At 41.0% G+C, this 12,810-nt stretch overlaps 1 protein-coding gene across 1 annotated transcript in view; it reads right to left on the reverse strand.

Moving 5' to 3' along the window:
* LOC138472655 (mucin-5AC-like) overlaps positions 1-12,810 on the reverse strand; it is a 515,681-nt gene that overhangs the window by 300,418 nt on the left and 202,453 nt on the right. The window lies entirely within an intron of this gene.

The raw sequence follows: 12,810 nt of genomic DNA on the forward strand, positions 1-12,810 counted from the left end.
GGAGGACTGCAAGTTCTACAGTGAGTACCTTCCCCAACAAGACCACTACACTTGCAAAACACAACTATATCTCTTCAAGCACCTGCCTCTAGCAACACCCAAGGACATACCGGCCGCTCAATGACCAACGCAATGCACATGACAACCACCACCCTCCCATCCCCATCAGCTCACATGAAGTCAGTCAGTCAAATTACTTTATTCAGATACAAAATATCCATAAAAGCAGATAGCAACTACAATCCATACACAAAATGTAAAAGCAATGATGACAATTGACACATTGCTTTGAAAGTTAGTAAAATACCACAGTCACAAAACCAGATACATGCAAAACCCACAACATATTCCCTAATTAAAAAACAATATAAACACATCCGTAGTGACATATGGTACTACCTAATTTAGTTAGATGCCGACACAGCTTTTATAACTGTGATGCAAAGCTAGGGTTTTACCAGGTTAAATCCTGACATCAACAGTGCTTAATTTAAAAAAAAGAAAGTGCCAGGGACCTAATTTTTTTTAGTACACTTGTGACAGATAGGAGCGTACAGCTCCCCAGCCACTGTTGCCCCAATCATGTCTGCTACCCACAATGTCAACTTATTTGGGGTCAATGCTGTGACTCACAAAGACTCATTGGGATTGATGGATGCACTGACTATGGCAGATAAGAGATGTACAAATATCAATCAACATAACACAAAATAACATAACCTACTATTTGTGCCTTGAAATAAGGCGACACATCTAGGTGCTTCTTTAAACACATAATCATTAACAATTTGATGTGGTTCTTTAGGTGGCAATTGGAACTTATTGACCGTGTAGTCACAGGAAACAAAGCATGCATCCTTGGCTATGGTAAATTGATGGACAAATTCAGACAAAATCATTACTGAACCAATGAACTTTCCTTTCAAACAGTGCAGCAAGATCTTCTTGTGTAGATTGGCACGCAGGACAGGCACTCCTTCTCGGCAATAGCCGTTTCCTCTATCATTGCCCCGGTGTTAGTACTGCTGACTGTCCTATTTTTTTATTTTTTTATTAGTGTATATAGTTTATTTCAAACTTTTCACTGTTTTTATACTGATAAAATAATCTTTACAAAAGGAGATGACTTACAAAAACAAAAGAGTATAAAGCGAGGTAACCGATAACCTTGAAATTTCCGCTTATACATTTTAGATGACAGAGTAAAATACAAATCAAATACAATGTGTTAGTCCCATTCATATCTGTCGAACATAAAAAACCATCCAATATCATGTACAGTCCATCTTCCTTCTACTTTAACTCTTTGCTTCTAATAATTTAAATGTGAACCCCAAACATTTCGTTAGTGCATAGTTCAGTTTCCTATTTCTACATTCGTATATCTCCCACGATTTTGATTTTTTGGAATCCAAGCCACATGCGTCCACCACACACTGTGAAAATATGTGATTCTCAATTCCGGGCAAAATAATATCAGATGCTGTAATGTTTCACACTTCTGTTTGCACAGCCTGCATTTCAGACAGAATTCTTCTTTGCTGTATTTTGCCAATGTGGTCTTATTTCGAAGGACATTTAGTCTGAATCATAATAACAAGTCTCTCTGTTTGTCATGAGGAAACTTCTTAGCATTCTGGAATAATGGATCTTATACTCCAGTTTGTATCCAGCAAAGTATGGGTCTTTGATTTTGTTCTAAGGTGTTCAGTTTCTGACCAATCTTCGGCCCAAATCTGTCTCTTTATCAGGTTTGGATTTTCTATTAGTGTATTTAATCCAAGCCTCAAATTAATCAGCATTTGATTGCAATCTTTTTTCCATTCGTCTACTACTTTCTCAATATGCCGATTACTCTTACTTTTTAACATTTCAAATTGCGGTCATCAATTGTCGAGCATAGTTTTCTGATACAACATTAATTTATTGTAAATTATGTGAGCAAATAGCGAAGACAATCCCAATTCATGGTGAATAATAGCCATAGGTGTAGCCTTCGGAAGTGGCAAGATGTTTTTTCCAAAAGCTACCCTCAAGGTTATTCCAAAACTCTTCTTTTATGCCCATGCAAGTCTCTCCGCCATAGGTCAATGAAGGTATAACCTTTTGCCTATAAAAGGTGATCAATGGTTGTAGTGAAAACTTCCTGTATCTTTTATTTATGGTTTTCCCTTGTGCTGTTAATCTTTTTACTTTGCTTTTCAAGGTTTTCTTCCATGGATCCTCGTTTTTTGCGGTGCTCAATTGAATTCCTAAATATCTTATTTCATTGCTGGGTTCTATGTAGTTGCCAGTTAGAGACCACTTAAAAAATGTTTTGTACTTCCCTCTTCTATCACCAAATACTAGTATTTCTGATTTTATTGCATTTATTTTCAATTCTTTTTCGGCTACATATTTTTCAAGTTTGTTTAAATATCTTTGAAAGTCTATCATTGTCTGATCTAAAATGATCAGATCATCAGGGTATAGTAGTCTTCCAACTGATGTTCCGTTGATTTTCGGAGGGAAGGCCACAATTTCATCTGGGATTTTTTCTAAATCTTCTATGTAGAAGCAAAAGAGAGTGGCTGCCAAAGGACATCCTTGTTTTAGTACTTTGCTGATCGCAATTTTCTTTGATAAGTTGCCATACTGGTCTAGTTTTACTCTTATCCATGTGTTTGTGTTTAAATCTTTTATTGCTTTTAGAAGATCTTTAGGGCAGCCTTTATTCTCTAGTTTTCTCCACAGCAAATCTCAGTTTATACTGTCGAAGGCTTGGTGGAGATCAATACTTGCCAAATATAATATTTGTTTTCTGTTGAAAGCTCTTTTTTCAACAATGCAAGTAACAGGAGATTCAAACTGCATCTTACATATTCAACAAATCCCGATTGTCTTTTGTCATAGCACTCGCTGTCTTTGATCCATTTATTCAAATGGTTCAAAATTCCAGTGGCAAAAATCTTTCCCACACAATCCAAAAGGGCGATCGGTTGATAGTGTATTGCCTTTGATCGATCTCCCTTTTTAAAAATGGGAACGATAATTGCAGATCTCCATGACTCCATAGTGCGACCTATTTTGGTTATTCTCTTGATTAACATCTCACAATATTCTGACCATTTTTCCCAGTCTGTTTTTAGGACTGCATTTGATAGCCCGTCGGGACCTGGGGCGCGCGAGTTGCTAGCTTTGTTGATTATTGTCTTAATCTCTTCTTTGTCAAAAGTTATGTTCCACTCTTCATTTGTTTTTCACTCTTCTATATTAAATTCAGTCGGGTCCCTTAATTCATTGAATACTTTTCCAAAATGACTGATCCATATAATTTCTGTTATTGGATTTATTTGACAAGAGATATTTGCGTTGTATTTCTCATTTAGCAACTGCCACAGATTTCTGGTAATTAATATTGTTGAGTGCTCTGAACATATTTTCTGCATCTTTCTGAAGCAAGTTTGCTTTGTGTGATTTTTGCCGGTTTTTATATTGTTGGTTTCTTTTTTTGTATCAATTCTTTTTTCTGCTGATGATTAAATCGTTTTAACTTCCTCAAATCTTGTCTTAATTGTTTCTTTTGTCGGGCCACTTCAATATCATATATGTGATTAGACTTGAATTGTGGTTTCATTATTTTAACATTATTTTCTTTGAAACTCTGTACCGTGAGAATGTATTCCACTGACTTTGGATCCTCTATTTGATGTGATTTCAGCTTCTTTATTATTATTGATGTGCGCTTTGGTTTTATTCTCAAGCGATTCCTTCCAGATTGCAAGTCAATTTTCACATTCCACCTACTCTTTTCCACTTTCTTGCCCTTGATTATCGTTGCAATAATTATATCATGGTCGTTGTGTGAAGTCGGTGTCACGCAAAAGTTTGCAATTCTTTGTAGAAGGTCTTCTGATGTAAACATATAGGGCCTCATTACATGGAAGGTGGTAGGGGATTACCGGCACCGGTAAGGGCACCGGTGCCAGTAATCCCCACCGCCCTACTACGAGGTCCCTCAGCGGGTCCTGTCCTTAACGTGTGGTCAGACCACACGTTAAGGACAGGACCCGCTGAGGGACTCCAGTGCAAATAATGGTACCGCAAATTGCGCTACCCTTATTTGCTCCTTCCCCATTCCCATTGAGCCCTATGGAGGCTCAAATGGGAATGGGGAATGATTCCCGGAATGGGGACTTACCGGTCCCGCAAAGGTCAGAGTAGGCCGGTAAGTCCCTATTCCGGGAACCTGGCCTCTGACGGCGGTAAGGGTGTAGCCATGGCGCTAATAGCGCCATGGCTACCGTCTTCCGTGTAATGAGGCCCATAGTCTAGAATTTCCTGTGTTTTACCATTTGACCAAGTGGTAACAGGTGGTATGTCACCTAATATATTTCCATTCAGTCTGTGAATTCCTCTGACTTCCATCTCTTCCATCCAGCTTTTTCCACGTGCACATTTTTTCCCATTGTGACTGGATTTCGTTTTTGCATTTAACCATTCCTCCTCGAAACAATTTGCATTGAGGTCTCCACATATCATGGTGTAGGTGGAAGTATACTTTTCTCTCATTTGATCAATACATTCCATGACTTTTTTAGAAGAATGACTCTCAAATTCGTGCTCTTCCTTAAGTTAATTCAAATGTACTAAGTTTAGTAAGTAGAATATATGGTCATGTTATAAACATTCAGAGTCCATGAGTATAAGGTATTTATTTTCTAACGGTGTCAGCCGACACGTGTTTCGACAATCAAGTCGCTCTCAAGGCTTGCATCATATCAATCTATGTATGGTGATTCAAGAACGATGTTAATGCAGGGTAAGTTTTTGATAATCGGTTGTTGTTATCAGTGATATACATCCAGTACTGTAATGCATTCTGACTCTTAAATATAGTAGTCACTCAGGGTCCATTAGACCTGTGCTCCAGTTGGACTAATCTCATTGAGGGTTTCCCGTATATCTGGGTTCAATCCCAATTTGAAGTAACAGCATGGAAAATAAAATCTCCCTACCATATTCCATGACTTGTTCCAAAAAATTAGTTTGTTCTTTATTTGTTGGGTTCCAATACACATTTAACACCAACAATTCATTTTTTTTGTCTACACCAGAGTCCATCTGTAGAACAGTTGAATGTATATGGGCACCTATATACGAAGCTTCTAATATGGAAAGGCAGGTCCATTCTTAATTAAAGTCAATAGCCCAGCTGTTGGTCTTCCTATCCCTCCACCTTTTTGCCGGGTTGAACAGAACAGTGTAGCCATCGACCAAGGGGACTTCCTTAAGCCAAGACTCTTGTACGCAAATATGATTGAATAAGTGCTTATAGCCCCGAGTGTTCCAACTTCCAATCTTCCAACTTTCTTAATTTTCAGTCCACTTACGCTAATGCTCCCTTTTTATTTTTTGCCAAGGTACCGGCCAACCAATTTCAATCTTTTGGATCTTCTTTAACACCTGACTCTGAGGTTGAAGCCTGTCCCGTAGATGATGTTCCCTTAATCTTAATCTGAATTTTGTTTAAGTGGTCTTTGTTCAAATTTTGGTATGTGGCGTCTTCTGTTACACATGGATAGCTGGAATTTACTTGGGCATGTTTTTCCGCACTTATATTCTTCAATGCTTCTTGTTGAGTATTTAATTCAAATCGTGTAGTATACATACTTTTGTTTGTATCATTAATGTATTCATTTGTATGACTTTTCTCAATTTTAAAACCCAGCAATTGAAAATGTTATTTTGCTTCCAACATTATAGAGGCAAGAATCACTGAATTGAGAATCTTTTAAGCTACATCATTTTTGCTTTCATTTGGAAATCTTACTGTCAGTATTTCTTCTGATCGTATAGTCCTTAGTTGAGGTATATATTTCAGTATTTTCATGATTGCTGATCCATTGAGAACCAGACCATCTGTAGTATTTGTGATTCTTTTTAATGTTAAAACCCTTTTGACATATTGGGTTTGCAGTGTTTTTCCATTACTTTATTATTTCAATTTTTTGTGACTTATTCATTTGTTGGTTTTGCAGATTTTTTTTGTACATTTGTACCATTTTGCGATATAGTTTTGGCTTTATTCAATTCAACTTTTTGGGGAACAATTTCTGTCGCTTGACTAAGCCCATCAAGGAGTAGGCGGTCACCCCTCTCCCTTTTTTGGCTCATGGTCATGAATTCTCATTCCTCTTTATTGATATCGTGCGATGTTACACAACTTCAGCTGTTTCGTAGACATTATGATCACATATTGTCCTTTCTTCATTCCAGTTTTCATTTACTTCTTCTGTTTCATATACTGAAAGATCCAATAGCTCTTGCATGATTTTTTCAGACTCTTGAGTTTCTTCAAATGAAGACTCTTGCGCTTGTGTTAGTGCAACAGCTATTGCTTTTGTTGATGGTATGAATTTGGCTGATGTTTCAGGCAATTTGGCGACGAGCTCTAATGGCGTAAACGCAGAGGATATTTTTTCATTTGATTCTGGAATCGTAAGCTTTCTGAGGAAACTTCTGGAGCTGCAAAATCTTGTTTCTTTATATTTTTGGTTTTGCAGATGTGCTTCCTTCCACTCATTTTTAACGGTTGGCTTTTTGTCTCCTCAGATTTTTTTATTCCATCTTTCCCAAACACTGAGAATGAGTTTGTGGATGTAATATCTTATCCATTTGTTTCAGACTCGACTGAGTTCTTAGTTTGATCACTCTGATTTGGTTCCTCCGGAGGATTGACTGTTAAATCACTGCTCGAAGCAGTATTTCCCTGTTCTTCAATCGAGATCACCACATTTGAGTGTAGTATCGGTGTTGAAAAGGCGGTACTTACAAGCACATCATTTGGCATTCCTGCATTGCTTTCCACCTTTTCTTCTGATGTGTTTAAGAGTTCCACTATTGGTTCTTTGCACACTGAAAGAAAACTGGATACAATTTCCTTGATTGCTTCAAGGAATATCCGCTTAACAGCTTTTGCATCCTGTAACAAGTCAATTAAAGTTTAGAGGACCACACCTTCCATTTCTTTCTCTCTACTGCGTTTTTATTTTAATGCTTCCATTACTGATTTCACATAAATCAGCTTGCTATTCATTAGAGCTCTCAGGGTTGATTGATCTCTGCAGTTTTCATTTAAATTTTCGTACATTTTAAGAAAAGGAGTAAGGTTATTGCCACTAAAGAGATAATTACTTCTTGTGTTTCTTTCAAACGTGACCGCTCTTTTAATTCAATTTCTTTGGATCATTTGGTGTGCTTCAATTTTTGAAAATGTTTCCTTTTGATTTGTTCACTACTGGAGCTATTACTTTCACTGGTATAAGAGGAATCTGTTGACTCCTCAAATATTATAGTCTCTTCAATATGTTGTTTCAATTTTTCAAGGACTTTTTCAGGTGGAATACTTTCTGTTTGTTTTGGCACAACAATTGATTGGCTCGAATCTGTCTTTCCTTTTTCCAATGCTCCAATTTTATCCATAATCTCATTGATGTGCCTCTGCTGCTCATCGCTAATAGTATTGCTCTGCGATGCCATCAGTCTAGGACGTTTGGGCACGCAGGATTCTAGATCTTGCATATTTGATTGAGACTGATCAGCGCACTGATTTATGGCATTATAACTTTTTGGCAGGCTTGGATCTGGTACAATTCCTAGATGCGCTATTGATTTCACCATTTTCATAACTGAGCAGTCTATGGTTGGCAATGCATATGTGGTAGGCTGCTCCAGTGCACATATGTATGGAATGGGTTGCATCGTTTTTGTGGAAGTAGCTGGCTCAACTGCTGGTTCAACACTCCTTATAACATCGCCATTCATTTGTTCGGATTGGCACTCTTCAGGACCTGGCAACTGTGAGCCAGATAACAGATCTTTATCTGTTAATTTGCCTCCATCTTTTCTCACTCCATTATTTTCTAGCATTACATCATTTGTGTTGGATGTGCTTTGTGGAATCCCAAATGTTAGCAGGTATTTACTTCTTTTTAAAATGCCAGCGCAGGGTACTAACATCTGAAGTTGAATAGCTTCTCTTTATGCTTGTTTTTTGTCATATTCAAGGATGAATGATCGTTGTTTCTATGATTCTTCAGTGTGCTTGTGTGCGCGTTTTTTAACTCTTGAAAATTCCGTACTTGGTCATTTGTTTTTGCAATAACATTTGGCCTCATTACACGGATGGCGGTAAACATGGCGCTAGTAGCGCCATGGTTGCCGCCGGAGTCCGGCATGGTGAATGGCGGAATTACCGCCCCATTCCAAGGATGGCAGGGGCGGTAATTCCCCATTCACCATGGCCCTTCCCCATTCCCATTGAGCCCTAATAGGGCCCTAATTGCGGTACCTTTATTTGCTCTGAAGTCCCTCAGCAGGTCCCGTCCTTAACATGTGGTCTGACCACACGTTAAGGACGGGACCCAGTGAGGGACCTCATAGTAGGGCGGTAAGGGATTACCGGCACCGGTGCCCTTACCGGTGCCGGTAATCCCTTACCACCATCCATGTAATACAGCCCTTGGATTTTTTGACAATTCATGGACTGTCACCGTGCCACTGCAAGAACAAGGTGTTTGCTCATGCGCTGTAGGAGAGTTTAACTGCGAGCCGCATCCGGCTGCTTCATCCATTTCTTCGATCACTTGCACATCAATATGGGCCCCACTAGGCGATGCAGCGGCGCACGGTTGGAGACACGCTCCTTGTGATGCAGTGTCTGTGTCTACCTTGTCTGTAGTCATGCTAACATACTCTATCATCGGCTTTAACCGAACCAAGGGGCCCGCTGCATCAGTGGCATCAACAATCCGTAGCTCCGCGGCAAGCACGCCAGAGCCCATGACAGCAGTGACGGCAGGTGGGTTCAAGCTCAGACCAGCTCCATCTGCAATGGCAAAGGTAAGTGACGGGGCACTGTTGAGAAGAGAAGCGGACGAGGAGGGGTGCTGCAATACAGCAGATCTAAGTACTCACTTTCATATTATTGCTATTGCCTAATTCATGTGCACGTAACTGACTCCTGGTGCGGTGTTCCATGTCAAATGTAACCTCCAGGCCTCCACTCCCCTCCACTCCGGTGAACACTCAGCAAACACTCAGCGACGTTCCGCGTCCGGAAGTGTTTTTTTAAAGATTTGGATTTCACTGTCACTGTAGACAGACTTCAGTCTTTCATTTTCCTGAATGCAGGTCCTTGCCACAGAGAAATAAATGGACTCCTTCCTCCTTCAACACTCGGCAAACACTCTGCGAAGCTGCGCGTCCAGAAGTGTTTTTTAAAGATTTGGATTTCACTGTCACTGTACACAGACTTCAGTCTTTCCTCTTTCTGAAAGCAGATCCTTGCCACATAGAAATAAAGGGTCTCCTTCCTCCTTCAACTCTCGGCAAACACTCTGTGATGCTCTGCGTCCGGAAGTGTTTTTTTAAAGATTTGGATTTCACTGTCAATGTAGACAGACTTCAGTCTTTCCTCTTTCTGAAAGCAGGTCCTTGCCACAGAGAAATAAAGGGACTCCTTCCTCCTTCAACACTCGGCAAACACTCCGACTGACTGTCCTATTGTTGTTAACCTACCCTGCCGTGGCAGTGCTTCTGTTTATTGCAGTGCTACACCAATGTCTTGCAGACTGAATGAAGCAGTGTATGTGCATTTCCAGCACACTTACCCTGTGCTGTTACCTTATAAACTCATTGTTTTTCATGAAAATGGATAACTAGCACTGCCATGTCAGTGTGGGTCATCAGGCTCCTGAATTACAATGAGCCAGCCCAGCATGCAGAGACGCACGGCCAGTGCACACTGTTGGTGCTTGTTGTTTGGCTACTACTGACTGACAGATGAAAGAACACACTTCCCAAAGCGCAGCATCATAATCAAACTGAGTCTGATAAAAGAACTGCCATGGTTTTAAAATATGTGCCGGGGCTCTGCCCAGGCAAACACCCTCACAAATAAAGAACTGGTTTTTAATGATAGTGCCACTCATCCTTCTCCCATTCCACTTTCTTGCTTTCCTCATTGTTTGTAGGGTGGGTTTAACTACATTTCATTGCATTAGATGCATACTGTATGTTTGTATTTATTTACCTTTGTCAATAATAATATTTCAGCAGTTGTACATGTTAAGGTATTGATATACTTAGAGGAAATGGCATATTTTGGACAAATGGCAGTTATTTGCCTATTATCCATCTATACCTTTGCTTAACTCTCCTTCCTGAGCATTCGCTAGGCATTTGCTAGGCATCAACATTGGCCACTCAATGCCCTTAGGGTGTTTACCTTGTCTTTCTACTGTCCAGATATGATCATACCATATAACTGCCTGTTTAACCCCAGTTGTCTATTCTGTGTAACAACGTGGCTATAAGACGTTAGCACCCTGGCGGGGGGAGCCAGCCAATCAGGTAGCTAGGAACGCAGGCTTCAACCGGTGGCCAGCCCCTTCCCCACGATCTTCCCCCACCCTCTGTCCCCTTAATATTATTATTTTTTTATTTACTCCCCCCCACTTACCTTATTTTGGCTGCAACGGCGGCAATCGCTGCCGCACCTTCTGCTTTGCTCCCGGCAGCCATTATGGAAATGGAAGAGGGGCTCCGTACGGATCCCCCCATTGCCTTTCCATGGTGGCCATCTTGAACTGTCTTTTCGTTCCGTGAACGGGACGCTGCAACACGCTCCGTTCATGGATCAAAAATACTGTTAATTAGCCCCGTCCCAGCCCATGGGACCGGTGCTAATGACCCTATGTATCCATACCACAGGTATGACCGGGGAGTAACAACCTGGGACCATGTTAACTGCCCTTGCTTTGCTCAGGCTGTTAACTCAGGCCTCGGGCCATTACCCCCCCTTGATGCCCATGGAACGCATACTTAACGCCGCATTCATGATGATTCATAACTCTTCAGATTGGCAGTGTCTGATGTGCCCTGTATATAAGTTCCTGTGGCGGAAGAAGTGGGTTTCGCCTTATTCAGTTCTGCCCACCTGTCTTTGGAAAGACTGCCTATCCGTCCCCGCAAATTCCCCTCGAGTGGATGGAGAACATTTCAACCAATCAGGAGGATACATGATCTGTGCACTCAGACTGCCTAGAATGCCAGGCATTTTCAAGAGTTAAAAAACGCGCACACAAGCACACTGAAGAATCATAGAAACAACTATCATTCATCCTTGAATATGACAAAAAAACAAGCAACAAAGAGAAGCTATCCAACTTCAGATGTTAGTTTGCAGAACTTTCTGCCCTGCTGATTAGCCGAAATATTTGAGCAACGTCCTGCCTCCGACTTCTCTGATTGGGAGGATTATGTGTGATCAGGAAAGGGGTTAGGGTTCCACTTAGATTTCTGAACTGTAGAAGCAGATTGTGCATTGTCTGTTCATTCTGTCATCCACTTCCACGGTGTTATCGATGGGATATTCCCCTATCACTGGCTATTCCTGGACACCTATACGTTAGACCAGGAGTCTGCAACCTTTGGCTCTCCAGATGTTTTGGACTGTAACTCCCATGAGCCCTAATCAGTTTAGTCAATGGTGAGAGATCATGGGAATTGTAGTCCAAAACATCAGGAGAGCCACATGTTTCAGACCTCTGTATTAGAGCCAGAATAGAAATACCTCCCTTTTTATTGCAATATGAATTAATCAGTTAACTACTGACAAAAAGGCTCAAATTCGGTGTAGAAATTTGCACTGGTTACAAGTTAGCCACTGCTTGGCAACATGAATGCAGCCCTGTGCCTTGTCTACCCTTAAGAGTAATGGATAGAAATATCTTGAATTAATCATTACTACTGGAAATTTCTCTTGGGAGGTTCCCTTAGCTGGTTTCTGTTCTCACATGATTCAGGGGCTGGTTGCTTCCAAGGCAAATTTGATGCTTCTAGACCTGGAACTCTGCATACCAAGCCCTTTCTATATGACCTCTATTCCTTTCTGCAAAACAAAAGAGGTGATGGCTGGAAGGTTTGGAAATAATCCTAATCTCTGGTATTGCTCTAGGCAACCCTCCAGACCATCGTTAGCATTACAAAAGGGAAAGACCATATGCAAATCAGGCTTGGTCTGACCTCTCTTGTTTTGCTGTAGTCACCCTGAATGGGACAGGTATGCCCAGGCGTGGGTCCTCTGCCTGCTGGGCCTTGAGACCCAAGCTACTCCTCACTGATGGGGCCCAACGAGGCTGAAACACGTCTGGGGATGCTTGTGGTCTCGTGCAGAAGGGCTGTAGCCAAACAGTTTGGCCTGGACTGTCCCTTTTGGGTTGGGACCAAGCCTGCTTTGCATATGGTCGTTCCCCTTTTATAATGGCTTGGCAGGTGAAGAAAGATGGTCTGGAGGGAGGCCCCGAGCAATGCCAGAGGTTAAGATGAATTCTAAACCTTCCAGCCATCACCTCGTTTGTTTTGCTCTATTCCTTTCTTGCATGCAAAGAGAAAGAATAACAACTTGACGGATCAGACATAACATTTCTCTAATTAACTCGTTGGAAAGTGTTTTGCTTAACCCAAATGCAGCTACCAGGCAGGAATAGGCCTTCCTGCATGCCTGATCGAGCCTTACCTTATCATTGCTTATTCTTGTGTCTGCTCAGGGGCCATATTACAGAAACTTTGCACCGGTGTACATGCAAGGTATTTGCATGGTGCTGTGAATTGCTTTAGTGTGAATACAAATTGTTTTGAATCATTTTTTAAATGAGCATTATAGCTCAGTGCAAATAGCATGGGAAGGTGCTATGCCCTTGTGGAGTGAGTGTTTCTGTGACAGGGGTCCAGGCCTTCTTCCTTCACAGGATATTGACAGCGCGT

Source organism: Ambystoma mexicanum, chromosome 8 (assembly GCF_040938575.1).
Source record: "Ambystoma mexicanum isolate Mex_15411 chromosome 8, UKY_AmexF1_1, whole genome shotgun sequence".
NCBI lineage: Eukaryota > Metazoa > Chordata > Amphibia > Caudata > Ambystomatidae > Ambystoma > Ambystoma mexicanum.